The following is a 7,767-nucleotide window of genomic DNA, read 5'->3' on the forward strand; positions in this document are numbered from 1 at the left end:
AATTCAAGAATGATTTTGATAAAACCCACGTAAAATGTGATTTCGAGATGTAGACGGAATTTCGTTTTCCTTCATTATTTTCGATTATTTAACCAAATCAGTAATAGAGGTTGGAGAGATTTCGTGCTTGACAAAAGTTGTGCTAACCTCCTCAAAAATGAGATAGGAAAGAAACAAATAAAAAAGCATAAAGGAGTCTTCTTGTCCCGCTCCTTTTTCCAGCTAATCGAGAGAGAGAGAGAGAGAGAGAGAGAGAGAGAGAGAGAGAGAGAGAGAGAGAGAGAGAGAGAGAGAGAGAGAGAAAGAAAAAAGAAAATAGTAGTAGCAGCGAATTAATTTTGGTTGGTTTATTCCAGGTTTAAAAAGTCGTCTGCTCACTATATCGTTTAGCTACGAGATATTTGACCAACGTATTTCGTGAAATGTGCATATTATGTCCATATATTTTTTCTTTGAGGTTGTTTAAAGATTTTGATGTTGTACTTGTAGGAGAAAAAAATTCACGAAGACCAATCAGTAACGATTAACGAAACTCATGAAACACGGAAACTATAGCGGAGTAGTTGGAGTAGATATCGAGTAGATATGTACGAGGATGGTGATGGGGGTAAAAGCTGAGAGAAAGAGAGAGAGAGAAGAGAAGAGAAGAGAAGAGAAGAGAAGAGAAGAGAAGAGAAGAGAAGAGAAGAGAAGAGAAGAGAAGAGAAGCATTGTCTGGGGAACGTGAACACTATTTGCTAGCAAAGTAGATTAGGTTGGTATTGATAGAGAAAGAGAGAGAGAGAGAGAGAGAGAGGGAGTGAGGAAGAGAAGGAAGTAAAGGTAAAGGTAGGAAGGACGAGTGTGTGTGCGCGCTCGCGCGCGCGAGAGAGAACTGTTGTGTTCTGCGCGAGAGAAGGGCCAATATAGACGGCTGGGAGATGGGATATAGCAATAGAGTTTCGCTTACGACATATAACCGCGTTAGACGATGCTCTTTGTTGTATCAGTGCGCAATTGCCTTAAGTTCTGATCTTGTCCGATATTGATGTTCGAGAGGCCGGGGCAACCCCGATGGGCTACTAAGAGTTCTATTCTCCTTCTATCGCTTCTCGATCGAGTCCGACCACTTTAGGATCTTGGGAAGCCCGTTCCCGTCTACCTCTCTTTCTCTTTAACCTTTACTTTTTTATTCCTTCTTCCTCTTTACCTTTTTTATCTTCCCTAAATTCGCCTCAAATTCAATTCGACGCGGACGAGATTTCCAGATATCTCTCACTTCTCTTTTGAAGGTTTCTTTCGAAGCTCGTCGAACTTATAAAGATGTTATTGAAAAGTATTGAAGAGAAAAAAGTGCTGTGAATATTATCTAGAAAAATTGAATCAAAAAATTAACAAGTGTCGACGCATTGCTTTCGATCAATAGACTACGTTGACTTTCTCGACGTAAAGATCGAGCTAAGCTAAGCTAAAGTAGAGGTACGAGAGAATTAAGATCGAAACCAACAGGTTTACTTACCTTTCTCGTTCTCGTGGAATAACAGTCAAAGGGATGATCGAACCGGGTCGCTTTGTAATATCATTGATCTCCAATGGAAGGAGCTTACCTTTGCTCCGCTAGCGCATGTAGATAAACGAAGGAAATTTGAAGGAGAAGATATCCTTCCTTTATTATTGCTTTATATACTTACATGTAGATAGTAGTAAGAGAGTAGGTAGTTTGTTATATTCGTAATCTATGTGAAGAAAAGATCGCTATATCAGTATTAACACTTTCATGAGCGTCGTTAATAATTTGTTCATTATACTAATAAGAAATGATCTTGAAGATATACGAGGAACAGTGTTTTCATCTCCACGAATATTTTTTGATATTCTTGAAGATTGATTTTTAACGAGTTACGTGACTCATCCCTGTGTATACGCACGTGCATTTTTCTCAAGGTTACTCCCTCTCTCTTTCTAGCTCACAATCCTCAACCGTCTATCTCAGGTGGGTATCTCATATTTCGAGTAGATCCGGTCGGTCCGATAGAATAGATCGGAATATTGGAAGTATAATAGAGAGTTTAATTAGGTGTCATTGGAACGGCATCCGTATTATCCGTATATCCGATATTCGACCATTCTCTTCTTCTCTTTATTTCATTGTTGATCGAAGGAAAGGAGCGAAATGGAAGACAAGTCCTTGGCGATTCTCGAATAACGCGCGTGCACGGTTTCGAAGTTTCTATTAAAATTGGAACAACGAGAGAAAACGTCCCTTGCCCGGTATGTTTCTGGCCGTCGAAACGAGAATTTCGGTGTACTCATCTACGTATCGCGTACAACGCGATAATTATTCGTACTTGAAATAGAATTAGGACGGTAGAATCTCGACTATTCGTAGCCGTGTGTTACGTTGACTTTAACATTCTCTGCGAATTACGGGTCTCGAATGTCACTGCTGAGAGAGATGGGGAACGATGCACTTTAATGCTCTCGAGTTTAGAACGTATCACAATATTTCGTCGAGAAGTTCACAACATTAAACTGTCTCTGCGTATACCTGCAGGTATATTATTATTATTATTATTATCTTTTTTTATTTTTATTATTATTATTATTATTATTATTATTATTATGGATACGATAAAATTTATTGCGTTAATGATAGGTATATCAATAATTTTTCTTTATCGTGAATGCGATAATGAAAATTCTAATGAGAGATCGTCGTGAGGCAGTCTTTCTTGCTATTTTTTAGAAATGCATGTATTCATTTTCCAACTTTCAGCCGACGGCTTTACGCGGTGAGAGAACTTCTGTAGTATGAAAGAAGGAAGATAGAGATAGAGAGAGAGAGAGAGAGAGAGAGAGAGAGAGAGAGAGAGAGGGAGAAGAGAGAGATAAAGAGAGCGAACGCGTGCGTGGAAAGCGAGATTGAATTTTTCGCCATTTCGCTGTTGGAGAGGAAAAGAAAAAACCTTTTCTTTCTTTCTCATTCGTTCGCGAAGCGTAGAAAAGATAATTGCATACCGGCGTCGAATAACGAAAGTGTAAACAACACTTCTCGTCTTAGCTTCGTATCCTTTGGGATAGTAAAAAGAAGATGACGACAAATATATAATGTAGAACATACACCCCCACGGAGACTGATTATCTGTTCCTTTTCTCTTCTTTTTTTGTTTTTATTATATCTTATATCATACGAAGGGACGTTTCGCTTGGGGGTTAAGAAAAAGATACCAAATGCTTTTCACGTAGGTAGAATCTAATAATATGAAATAAAATGAGAAATATATTCGTACACATTTCCAAAGTTTCTTATTAATCTGAATAACTTTTCATCGAAATATTTTTCCTGATAATGTACTTTTCATCGAAGTATTGTTCCTGATAATGTTTTTCCTGGTAATGAAAAGAGTTAGAGGTAGTTGAAGTTGGGACTTGAAAATACGAGACGTTTCCCACTTAGAAGGAATTTAAAAGATAAAACACATTGATGTCCTCCGCGTTAATGACTTCCCGTATAATTCTTTGTGTCAATCATGTCTCTAGATCAGTCTGCACTTGCCGTCAGAACGTTATTCATTGAGGGATGAATTTTACGAGGATTTCCACGAGGGGCAAGCTCGTTTTATAAAAAGAATCGGCAAGGTCTTCTTCCTCGAGCAACGGAAAGGCTTCGACGTTAATTCACGGGAATGTTGGAGAGAAGGATTGGAAGGCAAATCGGAAAAATAATCCTCTTACTCGCACGATTATTTAAAAAAATGTGGTAACGTCGAGAACGGCTGAGAGGTACCATACGAGATTCAAGTCTTTCTCCCTTTTTTTCCCTCTCTCTCTCTCTCTCTCTGTTTCTCTTTCTGTCCTTCTCTCTCTCTCTCTCTCTCTCTCTCTCTCTCTCTCTATTTCTCTCTCTGTCCTTCTTTCTCTCTCTTTCTCTCTCTTCAGCACTTTCAACATATATATACATACGAAGAGTAAACGAGAAATAGCCTGCAGCAGCATAAGAGAGAGACAGAGAGAGAGAGAGAGAGAGAGAGAGAGAGAGTGACCCGTTGCTAAACAAACACGAACAAACCACGTTGTTTTACGTGCCATCGGCAATTCGCGGTTGAAACGCACTAGCTTACACCTACGTACAGTCTCTCTTTCTCTCTCTCTCTTGCCACGCCTGTAATTTAGTAATGAATACGTACGCGCACGTGAAGTGGTACCTGCTGATATGTAGGTACGTAACATCTGGCGGCCTATGAAACGCAGGGCCGAGCAGTCTGCAGCTGAACGTTACGACCGGCAAGAGTTATGAGCCTCGACTCAATCTCCGGCTGCTTTCCAGCCTTCCCAGTCCTTCCCTGCTCCTTCCATCCACCATCATCTCCACCTCCGTTTCACCGTTTTGATATAATTGCGATATACTGAAATACCTTGTTCTTCTTGACTAACGTTGGAAATATATAAATTCACCCTTTTGTTCGACGGATCACGATGGAAGGAATATGCTACTTTTTTCTTCTTATTCGATTGAAACTACAAGGGAGTTAACGATATACGCTTTCGTATCGCTTTGGAAATAAACAAGAACGAGGAAGAGAAGGAAAGAAATAGTCGTAATGAAGTAGAATAAAGGTATCCAGTCGAGTGGTTGAAAGAATATCGGCTTATTAAGAAAAATATTATTTTCTTTCTACGTTCGTTACTCGTCGACGTCGAGTCATAACGAAATCGGAGGCAAACGTAATAGCAACGCTCTTATTATCGTTCTTTTTTTAGAAGAGAGTCATTTATCCAGTCTCTTCATTAAGGATACCTGTGAGTTTAACTATGTCAGGTTACAGGCGGTAATTCCTTGATTATTGAAAAATCAGTCAACGGTAAGTGGAAAAGCGTTGAACATGGACAATTTTCCATCGTCGTTTTATTTCTTAATGTGATTTCTTAATGAACTGTGGAATGAGAAATTTTATTTTTTATTATTACGACTAATTCGAATCTTATTTTAACCAATTATTTAAGTTACAGTCGTTCAAATAAGCAAGAAAATAAGTATTTATATATATACATACACGTACACACACATGCGCGCGCGTACGCACCACACACATATTTACATGAAAACTTTCAATATTATTTAAATAGAATGTAATTCAAACGCATTAATATACTGTATTTATTTATTATTTTATGAAGTTGTCAGTTTATATATAATATTTTTAAAATGTTTATATTTTGAAATAGATTGTGAAGATAGATATTTTAAAATATCAAAATATTAGCCATATTGAAAGTAGCGCTCCATGCATGGGTGGACAGATCGTCAACTATTAGATGAACCAATAGGAAGCTTATTTATATCCTACTAGTTGTTACAGAGTTAAGATCGTTTTCTTAATTATAGGTTATTAACAGATTTTTCTATTGTACATCTTCTAATACATTAATTGATTGTTAAATGCGTGATTTTCACGAATTGATATTCGCAAATTATGTCGATATTGCGTTGGAAAAATATTCATGATAATAAAAGTGGCATATATTACGTATATTACATCTCTCTTTATATTATTTTTGTAGGCTATATTTTTATCTATATCATATATTAGTGACCTATTTCGATGGTTTGGAACAATAAACTGTTTATTTTGATGGTTTTTGAGCTCGTATATCGTATTTTTACAATTTCCATATTTTTGAGTAATAAATCGAAAATTCGAGCATTTACTAGGTTGCCATATGCAAAGTGGTGCTTCATGTATGCTCGGTGAGATTCGGTCACTCTCGGCAAGGTTCGTTATGGTTCGACAATTCAGTGGCCATTGTGATTGTGAAATAGATGCAATATGTATATTATCGTCGTAATTACAGGTAATTAGCTTATTTTTTTCTAAACATATATTTTATTTTATTACATTAATCGAGTATCAAACTGTGTAAAATGTTATTTCTACGAAGTAATGTTCGTAAGTTGTGACGATATCCAAGTATTCAATGTATAACCAACAAATAAAGTAGATATATTGATATCTTGTCGTAGGTAGAAGCGAATGTTCTCGAATTTTCAGAACTTATTTTCGTTATATTGCTGCTTTTCTGACGTTGTGAGGACGTTTATATTAATCATTGTTAGTCTTATCGATCGAATTTCATGTCATATTCGACTTTATTATATGCGTGCATTGATATATATGCTAAATGCGTACATAGAGAGAGAAGGGGAGGGGAGAGCGAGCGAGCGAGTAGTAAGTGAGAGCGAAAAAGAAAAGGAAAAAAAGAAAGGGGCAGAGAAAGAAAAAGATGCTCTAAAATAGCGGGATATATATATATATATATATATATATATGTATGTATATATATATATATATAGAGAGAGAAAAAGAGATGAAAACAAAAAGAGTATATGGATGTATAATTCATTTATATTCATATTTCATAAACCAACAATTTTATTTTGAATATACATATATACATACGTAATAACAATCTTGTTTTTATTTTATTTGTTAGATTATCATTGCCAACTTGTACGAGGCATTACATGAATCGATTTTTGTGTGTTGCGATAAAAGAAGAATCATATAGTGGAGACAGTGTTTGTTTGATAAACTATATATTTACGCGTTTCGCGATTTATACTGTCTTTTAAGAACATTATTTGAATGATTGCGCGCAAAACAGTTAATGAGTTGTTAATAATTCTTTGTACAAGGTTACTTTTTTTTTTACAATTGCACAGACTGCTAATATATAATAACATAAGATTTTACGTATTTAAATTTAATGTACATTGCATAACAATGATGTATTAGATGAGCTTTCTTAGTAAATTTTGTTCTTTGTTTTTGTTTTATCGTTTCTATTGTGAAATTAAAATGAGCGAATCATGGAAAATCGTCGATGAGATAATATGTAGTCTCCAATGGATCAATATATCTCTATTTCAACTTAGAGCACGGACGAGTGTTTTCATAAAACTTTTCAAGTAATAACTAAGTAAACAAATTAAATCTTTCCAATACTTATCACATAATTTTATAACATTTTTCATTTGTAATTAAGGAATACGATACGTTTGATTTCGAAGAAAATTAGAAATGTTATTTTCTAAAAAAAAAGTTCATTTTTAGATAGAATGACCTCTGGTTATCAAGAGCGGCTAATCTCGTGGTCGTATCGACTAACAAAGACCTGCCGTGCTCGTATTACCGCACCCAAAATGGGTCTTCTAATCGCAACGTGATTACTCATCGGAAATTGCAAGATTGAATGTTACCTTATTTTTCTCTTTTTGGAAAAATGATCTAGATGAAAATAAACCTTGAAAATAGTTCTGGTATAATTCGAGAGACTTTATTTGTTGATTTCGGCTAATAAGAAAATTTTTATCCGTTTTTCATTATGAAAATGGATAGCTTGTAACGAACGATTCTTTTTCTTAAGATGATCGGCCACGCCGGGCGAGACAAGACGAGCTCATTGAAAATCGTAAGAGTACGGGGCAAAAACCACGACGTCTTTTGACTCGCTTTCGTCGAGAATTCTCTCAGAATATTCACATCGCTCGAGTTTCTTTTTAATGCGACCGAGCGCGGCGTATCTCACCGCGAAGCCGATGGCAATTTAAGTTTCTTTGCACGTATAGGTAACGCAAATTTTCCCGATGCTTCTTTACATTTTTTTTTCTTTTTTGCGTCTTCTTAGTTTTTTCCTCTTTCTTTCCAAGTGTATTTCAGTTAAGAAATATGGCTATACTCGGAGGAATGACTCTACTCCTTACCTTCTTTGACTCTCTTCTCTCCTCTC

Source organism: Vespula pensylvanica, chromosome 24 (genome assembly GCF_014466175.1).
Source record: "Vespula pensylvanica isolate Volc-1 chromosome 24, ASM1446617v1, whole genome shotgun sequence".
NCBI classification, from domain to species: domain Eukaryota; kingdom Metazoa; phylum Arthropoda; class Insecta; order Hymenoptera; family Vespidae; genus Vespula; species Vespula pensylvanica.